This window comes from Podarcis gaigeae, assembly GCF_964106915.1.
Source record: "Podarcis gaigeae genome assembly, chromosome: 11".
Classification (NCBI taxonomy): domain Eukaryota; kingdom Metazoa; phylum Chordata; class Lepidosauria; order Squamata; family Lacertidae; genus Podarcis; species Podarcis gaigeae.
In genome coordinates this window covers 27,615,590-27,631,089 of record NC_139687.1, presented here as the reverse complement: position 1 = coordinate 27,631,089, position 15,500 = coordinate 27,615,590, and positions in this window count along the sequence as shown.

The window sequence follows — 15,500 nt, the reverse complement described above, 5'->3', positions numbered from 1 at the left end:
CACTGTGGTGTTTTGTAATAGAGAAACTCCTGTTTTCCATCTTATGAGTCAATGCCCTGCTCTTCCTCAAAAGAACAGATGTTGGGAAGTAGCTTAGGTCTGGCAAAAGACCCCATAGCCAGCTGTTTCATTGCCTATAATTACAGCCGTAATAAATGAATCATTTCCTTTGGAAGGCAAGTGTTGGGGGCTGATCACACCATTATGAGCATTAGGAGTTCTGGAAATCTTCCAGTGGTGTCTACTTTTGGAAAGAGGACTGAGAATTTTGAAAAGAAGTAGGGTGGTTATTAAAAAATAAATGATGATTTTTAAAATTTGTTTTAAGAATGATAAAATCTCTACAAGAATGATAAAATCTCTACAAATTAGTTGGGTTTATTTGTTTTGCCAAGGATAAGGTATGCAATATGGACTAGATGCTACTGTGACATTAGTTTCTGAGTCTTGTTCTTCCTGAACAAAAGGGATATTTAACTGTTCATTGCAGGCTACATTATGATATAGTCGTTGCTCTTCAGCAAACTCTAAGCTGCACCTCACTTTATAGGACTGAATATAACATAGCAGAAAGAGTTCTCACCCAAATTCTTTATTGTCCCCCAACACAAATAACAATTAGAGCAGATGTAAGCATTACTGGTTGTGCCGGCTGGGGAGAAAGGAGTTGAGGTCCAACATTATCTGGAGTTGAATCCATCTGTTCAGGTATACATTGGTGCATGGATGTAATTGCATAAATTCTGTATTTTAGGGAAGATGCATGTCTTCAATTCTGGAAAAATGAAGTATGTATGAATAGGGAACAAATGAATGGGAGAACAATAGACAAAGTTGGATGAGTCTGAATGGGGACCCCACAAGAAAACCAAAACAGTATTGCTTCACTCAATTGATTTTGCTTGAGGTCATTATTAAGTTTTCTAGAGTAAGAAGTGACTAGATGGGTGATATCATCTATATATAAAGCTAAAAATAATGTTAAATGCTCAGTTCCAGTGTAGATCAATATGTATATGCTTGAATTTGGGAGATTTGGGTTCAATTTCACATCTCCCATGGACTTATTCTACAACCTTGAGCAAATCACCCTTTTTTACTACTGAAAACATCAACTGGTGATAATATCTATGGCACAGGGATGTTACAAAGCTCCAGTGAGCACATAGTTCAAAATATAGCAGTGTTTTCAGCCTTGAGATTCTGACCCACAATAATCCTGCTTAAAAAACAATTCAGTGTTTCATGTTTAAAATTTTAAACTAAGTGTTTTATATGCACTTGCTTGCTAAAGGTTTATTCCCATCTATTCTGTTTCATTTATAATTCTGAAGCTAGCATTTCTTTCATTTTTCAAACACTTCCCGCAGTCACAGTCTGGTAAGAAATCTCCTATGTTAACACCTCTGTTAATCACCTCGGCAGTGCTCTGTAAATTCTAATCTGCCATGGTTTATCTAATTCCTTTGTTACTATGGAATCGTATTGATCAAGGGCTTATTTGTGTGTGTTCTTTCTTTTGCTTGAATAACGTGGGTAATTTGATTTTGAGTTCCGACAGAGAGTTTTTCGATTTATGGATTTTCTATCAGGTAAAGCTAATGCCAAATATTCAAAACAACAAGCTTCCTATCTTCCAAACTGAGAGTAAAAATGAATTTGAGTTTCTGTTTGTTTGGGCCCAAGAATGCTGCATTTTAGATCTGTGGCAACATATTTTTGAGCCGGAGAAAAAAAAGCAACATTTTACACTGTTGCTATAAAATTTACAACCAACATAATCGCTCATGTTCTAAACTTATATATTTTAAGCACCTGATAAATGTGGTGGTTCTTAGTCCAGTGCCTGGTAATTATTGAATGACGCATCTACTGTCATGATATAAATTCCACATGGTTGAAGGTCTTGTGTTTATTTCTCATGAAATTGGCTTGCTTTGGTGGGCAGATGTACTGGAGACCCATATTCACATATTTGGCTGCTATTCCACCACTGAGGTTTCAAATTCCCCATACTGACATTACTAAACGCCAGAGCTTTGCAAGGATCATAAAGGTTGGTCTCGCTCTTGATGGGATTCAGCATAGATTTGGCTCACCTCCACAACCACACTCTTCTGAGGCCTAAGAAGGAAATGCAAATTTCGTGTGAGCAATTCTTTAAATGTTGCAGAATACGGGGCTGATTCACACTTCTCAGCAGTGAGGTGGGTGTGGAGGAACTTCTCTGTAGCCGCTTCCCATGTCAACGTAGTAATGGAGGAATGACTTGGGAAGGACTACCACAACGTGCAAGTCCCATTCGTGCTGCAGGACATTAGGTTCCAGCATGTTACTGGAGTGGGGTGGGAACAAGTCAAAGGAAATTACTCCCATATGCATACCTTCCAACTTTTCTTTGATGAAATAGGGACATTCTCTTCCACACCAGGAAGCTTCTCTCACACTTGATCTCACCACACACATCAATGTCATATACATATACAGTACGTTTCCGAGCACAATTCAAAGTGTTGGTGCTGACCTTTAAAGCCCTAAATGGCCTCGGTCCAGTATATCTGAAGGAGTGTCTCCATCCCCATCATTCTACCTGGACACAGGTCCAGCGCCGAGGGCCTTCTGGCAGTTCCCTCACTGCGAGAAGTCAAGTTACAGGGAACCAGGCAGAGGGCCTTTTCGGTAGTGGCATCTGCCCTGTGGAACGCCTTCCCACCAGATGTCAAAGAGAACTACCAGACTTTTAGAAGACATCTGAAGGCAGCCCTGTTTAGGGAAGCTTTTAATGTTTGATGCATTACTGTATTTTATTATTTTGTTGGAAGCCGCCCAGAGTGGCTGGGGAGGCCCGATCAGATGGGCGGGGTATAAATAAATTATTATTATTATTATTATTATTATTATTATTATTATTATTATTATTACACATATACATTGGTCACCTTGAGCCAGTGACTACCTCTCCACTGCAGCGGCAGAGTAACCCCCAACAGCGCCTGGGAAATATTAAATTGTTGAGCTTTTACGGCAGCCGGCCACCGATTTCAGGGATGGGAGATGGCTCCGTCCCCCTGCAGTGCCCGAAACACCCAGCAACTGCTGTGATTCCTCAAGCTCTCCTGCCACCCAGAATCCCAACCCCCTACACACAGCAGCCACCATGTGGCAGTACAGACCCCTGTGGCACCCTAACCCCCCAGTGCCCAGTGCAGACCACCCACCCCGCCCCTGGTTAGCTATGCTACTGCTCCACTGAACCCGACCTACAGGACTGTTGTAAAGGAAAAATGTGTGAGGGAAGGGATCATGTACAACACCTTCCATAGATAAGTGGAATGAAATAAAATTCAAGCTGTAAGCTGCCTTGAGATCCTGTCAGGAAAAAAGGGATAAAATGAATGAATGAATGAATGAATGAATGAAACTTTGAGAACAATCAGGAACATATTAGAGTGTAAATTCTATTGAACTCAGTGGGACTTAGATCTGAATAAATATGCTTAGGGTTGCAATGTAAGGCTGCAGCGTCTTTACCCAGTTACCTGGGAGTAAGCTCCATTGATTATGGCGGGACTTACTTCTGAGTAGACCATATAATAAGGCTCAGTTCACTAATAAGGGAATAAACACCCCACACATTTCCTAAAAACTGGCTGGCTGCTGAAGCATTGCAACGTAAGAATTTAAAGTGGATTGGTTACATTTTCCTTCAAAATTATAGGAAGGGCTTCGTATGACAGCTTTACCATTTCTTTCCTTTGGTGTATGGAGATTTTATTTTCAGACACTTACCTTATTTATTTATTTCATTACACACCTCAACACCCCCCCACACTTGATTGCAGAAAAAAACCTTAAAGCAATTTACCAAAAACAACAAGCCACAAACCCCTTATAGATACTTATCTGGGAATAAGAACATAGTAAGAGCCTTGCAGTGTTGGAACAAAGGCCTGTCTAGTCTGGAAACTGTTTCTCACTGTGGAAAACCAGATGTCTATGGGAAGAAACCCACAAGCAGTTCCCCTGTGATGGGTGTTCAGATGTATGTTGGAACTTAATAGGATTTACTTGTGGAATAGCCATGTTTAGGGTTGAATTCTAAGTTATGAGTTGCTTATTCTTATCCACATACTCTGATTTACTTTATTTTTTAAAGATGATCATTTACTTAGCTCATCAAGAAAGATTGTCACTGATCAGTCAAATGTTGGTTGCCAAATTGGTAACAAGGTAGTCTAAGACATTCCAAGACACACGCATGTCAAGTGATTGTTGGACTGGATTAGTCAACCGCAATGAGGAAATATTACATTAAGATGAATGATTTAGCGTTTTTGTTTGTTTGTTTGAAGGGAAAAAAATATGCCTTTGACATTATTTTTCAAACCAATAAACTGCTTAATGACCAAAACAGTTTGAATCATGGCTTATTTCATGATGTGTCTTTTCAAACAGAGTTCATTATTCAAAGAGTGACTCTGTCCTGCCGTTATCCATAGGGTGTCTGCTTGGATATCTTAATTTCCCTGTAGCTTGAATTATTTTGTATATCCTCATCTCTGGAAAAGAACTGTAGAACTAATCTTGATGCCTGTCAAATAACTGGATTTTTCTGACAATTGCATATTTTGCCAATATATTTTAACACAAAGGAGTAATTGCCTGGCTTAGGCAAAGATACAGTTGTTGGTGAACTATGAACCTCATCCTTCATTTCCTAAAAACATTCCTTATTCTTTATGCATAATTAAACAGTACAAAAGATTGAATTCCTCCCCCCTGCCCACACAAATAATCCTGTTATTCTTTCTGGAAATATATACTGTATGCCGAATCAACATGCGAAAAGATTGGATCTGTAATTTGCTTTTAGGAAGTGAAAGATAGAGCCATATCATATGAATTAAATATTGAGGCTCCTGTCAGTCCACGGTCCAAAATATGCCTCTCTTTTTTTAAAATCCCATTTCCTATGGCATAAGGACAGCAAATGGAAGATAAATAATTGAAAGTTTGTGAGCTTTGTTTTCTTTTTAACACGTTTTTATGGCCTCTGTGACATTTGCTTGTTTTAAATCTCAGATGCTGGCAAATGGGGGGCAAACTTCATTCTCTCATCCATGCATGGTCCTAACTCTGTGTTTACTGAGATAATGGGAGACCCAGAGGTGGGAAAGAGGGATGCTTATTCCTGTCCACATAGACCAATTTGATTTAGGCATCATGGTTCTAGACCAGGGGTAGGCAACCTAAGGCCCGTGGGCCAGATGCGGCCCAATCACCTTCTCAATCCAGCCCTCAGATGGTCCGGGAATCAGCATGTATTTACAAGAGTAGAATGTGTGCTATTACTTAAAATGCATCTCTGGGTTATTTGTGGGGCTTAGGAATTTGTTCACCCCCAAAAAAAAAAATAGTCCGGCCCACCACATGGTCTGAGGGACAGTGGACCAGCCCACGGCTGAAAAAGGTTGCTGACCCCTGTTCTAGACTTTAATATGGCTCCACTAGCGGTGTTTTTGAGCTTGAGCTCAAAACACAATTTACCTTCCCGCCACAGCAGTACCTATTTATCTACTTGCACTGGCTTGCTTTCAAACCGCTAGGTTGGCAGGAGCAATGGGAGCTCACCCCCACCGCGGGGATTCGAACCACCAACCTTCTGATCAGCAAGCCCAAGAGGCTCAGTGGTTTAGTGATTATCTATGTAGGGTTTATTGTCTGTTTATTTGGTTGGAAGTTGCTTTGGTTTGCCCTGGGCAAGATAAAGTGACTGACAAATTTAATAATAAATAAATAAACAAACAAACAAAACTTGTGTTTCTCTGAATATCTAACGTAGTGTTATAGTAGACTAGAACCTGGGAGACCAGGAGTCAAATTACTACTTGGTCATGAAGCTCACTGAGTCCCCTTAGGCCAATCACTGCCTCTCAGTATAACTTACATCACAGGTTCTAAGGAAGTTAGGATAAATTGTGGAGCGGGAGTGTTGTGTATGCCACTTCGAGCTCCTTGGAACAATGGTGGGATACGAAAGTAATACTAAATAACATTCCCAGAGTAGTTTAATAATCAATTCCACTTCCCTGGGTGTTGTAGCTATGGGAGGGGAATAGTGGTGGTCTAAACAACTTTCTGGACCCTAAATAGACTACAGCTCCCAGAATTCTTTGGCAGAGAAGTCATGACTGCTTCAAGTGGTATCATAGTCCTTTAAACATATGGTGTGAATGTCGCCCAAATCTGGCTTTGAAATATTGTAGCTATTAAATGCATGTACAATAACTAAAAGGTAACCTTGCACATTCATTATTATCCCTTCATCCTCTCCCTCTCCTATGGCATTTCTGGCAGATTCTGGCAGCAGGTTTTCGCAAGCAATTATTTATTAGAAGCTGCCATTCCCTGAGCAGCTTGGAAATAAGAAGTAAGGATGGCGTTCGGAATTATGCAGCAAATGGGGTTCAGCGAATATCCCATAATAGAACGTTGGCTACATCAATAATTGATAGCAAGGCTGCCATTCTCTTTAGCTCCAATTAGCAGGGCAGTTTTAGAGACTTGCAGTGTTCATATACTGACAGCATCAGTTTCATAATCAGTGTTGGGGGGAAAATCACTCTTAATTTATTATCTTTAAATGCTTCTAATGGTTTTTAACTGTTTTCCCTGATAATTTTTATATTTCTTGTAAGCTGCTTAGAGGATTTTATCATGATATATCAATTTTGTTCAGTAAATAAAACAGAAGGTCACCCTAAATGCCCACATGAATAATGTTTTCACACAATGGCATAAAACTCTTCTGCTGTCTGAGCTTGCAGGGATAGTTTTCAACAGCTGCGGAACCACCACTAAGAAAGCTCTGCTGCTTTCATTCCCCCTCTGCATCCCTTCTGTGAAATGGTAAAGGTAATTAGTTACCAAGCAGAATTTTTGTGGAGATAAATCAAGGGTTATAAAGCATTTCCAGTGCTTCAGGTATAATGTGAATTCTATATCAACCCCAAAACACCAGGAAAAGGCCATTTTAAGGCCTATTTGCAGTGCAAATTAGAGATTCCTTGCCTCTTCCTCACCCAAAAGGAAAACAGTGCCCAACCTGGTGATAACAGAATAAATGAGACAAAGAGGGAGCTGCTGCCCAAGATAGGAAAATAGGTGGTGAGGGAACACCTAGCTATTTTAAATGAAGTCAAATCTCAAGGGCCTGATAAGCGGCACCCAAGGGTACTAAAGGAGTTTGTAGTTGTAATCTCAGAGCCCCTGTCTCTAATATTTAAGAATTCTTGGAGAACAGGTGAGGCCCCTGAGATGGGAGGCAGGCAAATGTTGTCCCCATTTTCTAAAAGGGGGGGGGGGCGAGAAGACCCAGGTAACTACAGAGCTTTATGTTGATACCAGGAAAGGTCCTAGAACAGATAATTAAACAGTCAGTCTGTGAGCACTTAGAAAAGGATGCTGTAAGACCCAGCATGGGTTTGTCAAAAACAAGTCATGCCAAACAATTCTCTCTCCTCTCTTTCTCTCTCTCTCTGTCTCTTTTGATGCTGTTAAAAGCTTGGTAGATCAGGGGATGCTGTGGACTCTACTGTAGGTTATATCAATAAAAGTCTAGTGATAGTACCACTCTATTCTGCCTTGGGCAGACTACAGCCAGAGTCCTGTGTTCAGTTTTGGGCAATTTAAGAAGGATATTGAAAGCTGGAATGTGTGCAGAGGAGGGTGACCAAGATGATCAAGGGTCTGGAAACAAGATTGGTGAGGATTATTTGGGGGCGTTGGGTTTGTTTAGCATGGAAAACAGGAGACTGAGGGGAGATATGGTAGCCATCTTCAAATATCTAAAGGGCTGTCCCATGGAAGATGGAGCAAAATTGTTTTCTCTTGCTCTGGAGGGTAGGACACGAATGGCTTCAAGTTACAAGAAAGGAGATTCTGACTAAACAAGAACTTCCTGATGGAAAGAGCTGTTCGACGGTGGAACAGACTACAGTGGTGGACTCTCCATCACTGGAGGTTTTTAAGCAGAGGTTGCATGGCCGTCTGTCATGTATAATTTAGTTGAGAGCCTGGCAGTGCAGGGGGTTCAACTAGATGACCCTGGTGGTCTCTTACAGCTCACAATTCTATGAGTCTGTGATTCTAAATCCCCGCTAAAATTCATATGTTCCACCATTCTTTGGTTCTCGATGGCTATTATAAACAGTTGTTGATGCTTCATTTCAACTATGTAGGTGAAAAATCAGGACCTTGACACCTTTTAGTAACAATTTAATATTGAACCAGTGACCTAATTTCATATCTTTCCCCCCAATTCTAAACCTTTGAGTCACCCATACTCATAGAAAACCTGATTAGGTTATTACAGCTGACCTTTCTTTCTGTTTGTAAAGAATAATTGATTCATTTAAATCAACAGAAGTTTGCTTTACAGTGTGAGAAATCAATACACACAGGGCTGTATGTGATGCTTTCTCACAAACATAAAAACCCTAGGTGAGTATCAAGTAAACCTTTTTAAAAAAAGCTGCATTATTTTTGTTAGAAATCAATGGGATGCTGAAACTGGTGAATCAAATACACAAATTGATTTCAATCTATGAAACTGGAACTGAGAATAATATTGTCAGGCGTAGCATTTCAGAAAGAGATCCATGAATATTTAGGATGTTGTGGGCACAGCTAACCTAGCATGATCAGGAAGTCATCTCACAGCGCAATCCCATCTCTGTTCAGAAGTAAACCCTAGTGAGTTCTGAAAACGTATATAGAATTGCAGAATGTATTCAGCCTAGGTAAATACAAATAAAAACAACAACACACACGTTGTCATAGATTTGGAGGAGACTCCCCTGAACCCTAGAAATTAATAAATGATAGGATTTTTATTATCTGGGATGTGAAGAAATGCAAGCTGCAGAGGAATTCCTGGGCTAGTCTATGTAAAACAACCTATCCAAGGTAGGGCCATTAAGAAACAATACGTTAAGGGCCATTGGCAATGAAAGAGAACTGTCCTCCTCCCTGGCCCTGAGGTGTGAACAGAGACTGTGAATTTGGAAGGTTGCCAGTATAACTGGGTGTGAGGTGACAGGAAAAGAATGTTTTTATCAAGGGGTGCTGAAAAGAAGAAGGGAGAGAAAAAAGACTGGGATCCATCTTGGGCAGGTAGGCTGAAGGCTGACTGGGAGAGATGCCTTTGACTCCAGGGCTTCACTGCTGCGAGGGACAAGCCCCTCTTGAAATGACCATGCTGTAAAAACTGGAGTCTCTCCATGTGCACTGAAGGTGTAAATAGGTGAATAAACCGTACTCCTTAAAGCTACGACAGCCTCCGCCATGTCTCAGTTCTCCAAAGGAACACCGACCCAAGTTCCTTGATCAGCAGACAACTTGTTAAACAAATGTGGTGTGTGTGTATTTTTGCTGATTCCCACTTTATACCCCTGAACTTTCCCCCAAATCTGCAAGGGGACTAGCATGGTAGATTGAAGTTGAGGCTGCATGAGGAAGCAGGGCTGGGAGATACACAAAAATGGGCTTTGCTTCCCTGGATCAAACTGCCTTCCATGAATGGGACAACCCCACGGATGCTTCACTGAGATTATAGCATTTCATGATAAAGTCATTTTTAAATATTTGAATATTTGAATACATCAAATAATTTCTTGATTAAGCATTAGCTTTTGTTTTGTGAAGGATATGCTCATTCCATTAAGCACATCCCTGATATTCACAGGTCTTCTGGTTTAGCAAATGGGTGTTTCCGTAAGGTGGCCTGCTGCACTCTCTGTGCATTAATACAGAAATCCAGAGTTCTTATATCAAAGGAATAAATAAGCAAAACTCGGTGGCAATTATTAAAATTTCAGGCTCACAAATTGGTGCTTAGATGGCAGCTGAAAAAGCTGACATCTGTTTGCACTTACGTTGGAATCCATTCCTACATATGATTTTCTTGCAGATGGTTGGGCCTATAAACAGCATTTGAAAAAGGCACATCATGCAGCAATTTGCATTTTTATTTTATGGTAGCTTGACAAATAAGCCAAGTGTTTCTAAGCATGATATAAAATTGTGTTCTCATTATCTGTGAATAATTCACCATTGTTATTTCCCCCTAAAAATCAGCAACAAATTCTAATTAGTGTTTGCCAAAAATTTTGATTTATTTTCAGTTGATATTAGCATAGCGCTGGTATCAAATTGGTGTGAGATCAGAATGAGCCCTAAAGTCACTAAATTGTTTTCTTTATGTGCTGTTGACAGAGTTGGGGCAGATTCAGTTTTAACAGCAACACTTATATTGTAACATATCAAAGCTCTAGTCTGATAAGAGCATATAACTAAAATAGTATAATGAAATGAAAACATCAGTGTGATAAATTTGTGTGGCGATAACTTGGACTCCCAAACTATGCAAATAGTACTCCCAGGATGTCACTAAGAAAAACTGATGAACCCCTCACCTTCTGGAGTTTGCTAGATGGATGCAGTTTTCATTTCTGTTTTTACAGAAAACTGTGCTTGTTGACAGAATAATCAAACACTGTGCTACCACAAATTACATAAGTGATAGTGAACATTGTGGCCAGTCCTACCATTGGGCAGAATGAGACAGATGCCTCAGGCAACAGATACTGAAGGACATGGACTGACAACAAGGTGTTGTTATGTCAGCCCAGCAACCAGCCCTGTACTTCCCAAAGCTAGCCTGGTTGCCTAGGGCATGTCTATCAATTTCTTTCTTTCTCAAGAAAGAATTTGTATTTGTATTTGTATGCACAGTAGCTATGGAAACACCTCAATCTTTATTATGTGGAATTAATCAGCATGTGAACATGTATAATTCTTTTTTCACCAAAACCTTTAGTTTAGAAACTAGGATCTGAAATCTGTTAAAAAGAACCCCTTGATAAATCTAGGGCAATTTTCTTTTCTTTTTGCATGTATGGTGCAGAGTCTGTCATTTCCATTCATGATAGCTGTGACTTATTCTGAAATAAGTCATTTTGAACCAAGGATAGGCTCCCCAGCAAATGTGTGGCATAGGATTACAATCTTGGAGATGCCTTGTCCTGAATACAAATACAGTGGTACCTCGGGTTACATACACTTCAGGTTACAGACTCCGCTAACTCAGAAATAGTACCTCGGGTTAAGAACTTTGCTTCAGGATGAGAACAGAAATCGTGCTCTGGCGGCACGGCAGCAGCGGGAGGCCCCATTAGCTAAAGTGGTGCTTCAGGTTAAGAATAGTTTCAGGTTAAGAACGGACCTCCGGAACGAATTAAGTACTTAATCCGAGGTACCACTGTAGTCATTTTAATTCTCCAATATCAGAGGGAAAGGCAGCTGCTTTCATATTTTCATGCTCCACATCCTGCATATTTAACAAAGATGCTGCGTTTGTGCTGGAGTTATCATTCCCTTCTCAGGCTTATTTTTTTGTCCATGATATTTATTGGGTGGGTGCTGTGAGGTGGGAGATGTGGACACTCAGACTGCCAATGTCATAGTTTTTAAATCTCAAAGGGCTGTAGAGCCCTAAGGATTCAAAGATGTCTAAAGCTTTGTCAAACAGGGGCTTTTCTCTGGATAATATATACTGAAACTGAAAAGCTGCTCAAGGCTTCAGGGTGCCAAGGATGGGCTCCTTTTAAACGAGGGCATGTCATCAGCACTGTTTTTTTTTAAAAAAATGAATCATAAAAGTGAGTGCTTTGGCCCTCTCTGCCACTTCAGAGGACTTGACATGAGCTGGTTTTGTAGTTAAAATCACCTTTAGCCGAGTTGAAAGAGCATAGAGGTGCATTAGAAATTCAGCAAGCAGCTTGGGGGAGAAAAATCCTTTCAATATGTATAGATTTCATTTTTCCCCCCATGAAAAGAAGAAGAGAGGAAACCCACTTTGAGTGACTATCAAAGACATGGTTCAAAGGCAAGGATGAGAGTAGATGGGTCATTTGGTTATAACCAGTAAATATTTCTGTGTGAAATATAAATGACATTAGGCAACCTGATGCTAAAAGCAAGCATCCATTTGCAAATGTTCTACATGGCAGACACATTTCGGGGATGATTGCTGAGTATATTTAAAATTTGCTCATTATTAACAGCAACATAGCTTCTCGCTGCAGTTTCTGCTTTGCACATGGAACTGTTTCATGGAAAGCATATCTGATTGTTAGCGACCACCTGCTATTATTATGGAAGAACCCATTCAAAGCAGAAGAAAATTGACCCTTCAACCCTATACTAGTTACAACATTGTCTTACATCGAATTTAACTAAGAGACTCTATGATCTGAAAAAAGAGACATTGCACATTCTTTTGTAATTCAAGAAAATCTTGAATAAGAATTTAATAATAGTAACAACAACAACAACAACCCCAATAATACAATAAGATGCCCATTTTGGTTGATGACACAAATGCCCTCAGGGGCGCAAGTTGAAGGTCTGATAAAGATCCCTCTTCCTCGGTGCCATTTTGAGACTTTTCCTCTTCTTTTGCTTGCCCAAAAACTCATTGCCACAATCGGGATACCTAGATTAAAAAAAGAAAAATCAAGGATCTAGAAATACTGCCTGATTAAATTCTGAGGTATCATAAAAGCCACATCTGTTGCTACCATTCCGTGATGCAATATTACTAGGGGAAGATGGCTAGAATAGAAATAATGAACCTAGATTAAAGCCAAACTATTCATCACATACTTCAAGCAACCTGATATTAAAAATCTAATATGAATCTCCTCCCTGGCAGTTATATATACACACATAAACACGCCTGTGGTACTTCTTACCCTGTTCTAGCTCTGCTTAGACCCACTTTACGTTTTGTAAAGGGATCCTGGAGCAAAACCCTGAATGTTGTGCGTAAAATGCCATAGGGGTTTCTGAATGCTCTTAGAGTGCTCTCCAGCAGCTACTGGGGAAAGATGAGGCCACATCTTCCAAGTATCTTTAAGGGGCACAATTCTACTTATACATGAACAGCAAAGAGCCACATACATTTTGTGCTCACAGCTCCATGGACAATAGTCAACAAATAGTTTTTTTTAAAAATATTTTTATTAAGGATTTTCTTGTTTTACAGAAGTGTAGTGCCTCGTATTTTTTTCTTCTTCTTCTTCCATGTAACGTTTTTACAAATCCGTTTCATTTGTTGAGGCATTAGGGGGAGAAGAAAACAGAAAGAAAAAAGAAAGGGGGGGTGGGGAGAGGGAGGATGGATGGGGGTGGGGTCGGGTGGCGGTGTTTCTATTATGTTTAATGTATGTAGAGTTTGGTGTCAGCGTTGCTTGTGTTGTTCACAAAATGCTACTCCAAAATCCCGCAAATCCCCTAGACACAATCAAAAAACAATGGGAGAATGACATAGGCTATGAGATTAACCCCACTCAATGAACCAGAATGTGGTCTAAACCCCCCTTTAAATCCATATCAACAAAAAGAAAAGAACTCACACTGAAACTCACCTACAGGTGGTACCTAACACCAAGGAAACTAGCGCTAATACACCCAGGAACCTCACCAAAATGCTGGAGAGGGTGCACCTCCTCAGGCACATACCTCCACATGTGGTGGGAGTGTCCCAAAATTCAACTATTCTGGACAACAGCCATACAAGAAATATGTAAAATAACTAAGCAAGTAATAGACATCACCCCAGAATTGGCCCTACTAATCATCTTCCAAGACAACAATGCCCATTTACACCACAAAGAACTTATAACCCACCTGCTCTCAGCAACCAGAAACATCATAACCAGACACTGGAGAGACCTGTCAGGAGTAAGCATGGACCAATGGTACCAAATAGTATGGGAAACAGCCCTACTAGAAAAATTAACTAATAAACTGAAACTGACACGGGGACAAACAGAAGAAGATGCCTTCACCCCGGTATGGCTCCCCTTTATCACATACACAGCCTAACAGGACAATGACAATAATCCACCAACAGCATACAAATCAATATGGCTAACCTGATCCAAAACACCCACCCACCTCACTCACACACGAAAACAAAGATCACCACAGCCAATCACAAGCAAACAATCACACCCTAAGCCAACCCCAACCTCTCTCACCACCAAAGGAATAGTCAACAAATAGTTGTGTGCTCCCTAAATCTGTTCTGGTGTTTTCCCTAATCCTCCGGAGCAGATTGGGGCGTGCTGTGGGAACGCACAGGGGGAAGAGAAGTCCCAAAGCACAAGGGGAAGTCATTCTGTTCCTGCAATTATTCAGTTGAATACTGGTACTTCCTCATGTTTTTCGATGTGTGAACGTGGCAGTATGTGACTGACCCTTTCTCTGTCAGTCTCTTGAGTTTCTGTTAGTCTCTTTCTCTGAATTTGGTTATTCACATCTGCTGTGAAGGTTAGGAAGAGGGATAAATGACAGCTATAGTGCTGAATTTCTGGTTGATTTTGAAATTATTGATCCAGGCACCACGTGTAAAATGAGAATTTCCCCATAAAGTTCTGAATTGAAGCCATTTTGTCCCCTCTTTAGCTTGCTGACCTTTCTGTGCTCAGATAACTTGGATACAGTGGTGCCTCGGGTTACAGATGCTTCAGGTTACAGACTCCACTAACCCAGAAATAGGACCTCGGGTTAAGAACTTTGTTTCAGGATGAGAACAGAAATTGCATGGCGGTGGCGCAGTGGAAGCGGGAGGCCCCATTAGCTAAAGTGGTGCCTCAGGTTAAGAACAGTTTCAGGTTAAGAACGGACCTCCAGAACGAATTAAGTTCTTAACCACTGTATACTTTACTAGAGGGATTTCATAGATGGACCTAGCACTGGTGTGTTAGAGAAAGGTGGCCTCTTGCCTAGAATAAGTAGCAATAACCAGCGGCGGAGCAAGCTGATTGGGTGCCCAGGGGGTGAGGGGGGGCAAGCAGTGTACAGGGCCGGGGCCAGCGGGGACAGGGCCTGCAGTGTGCAGGGGTGGGGCCAGCTTCCGCAGTGCTCTGAGGAGTCTACCTGCCTCCTCCCCCTCAGCCACCCTACAGCTGGGAGGGAGGCAGCAGGCGGACCTTTTGGGCAGCAGAGCCTGCACGTGACCAAGCCACCGCCTCACTCCCAGGAGAGACGTGTGGCTCAGGCGTGCTGCAGGCCCCACACAGTGAGTGCTGCCCAGGATTTGTCACCCCCCTCAGTGGTGGCACCCGGGGTGGATCGCCCCTACCGCACCCCCATCGCTCCGCCCCTGGCAATAACACAGCACCTTTTTCTTTGTCTAACATGCCGACATAAATATAACAAAATAAGCCATTTCTCTAGAGGGAAGGAAGAAAGTTATTAAAATGTGATAGATTAATCTGAGGACCACAACATTCTACAAGGTTTTTAGAGGGTGCTAACGGCAGTTGGTAGATAGCTAAATACAAAATAACCCCAAATGTGTTTCCTAGAATGTTCCCCCCCGCCATAATGGTTAAGAAATAACTCTGGCTTGTATCCAGCTAAATGACTGC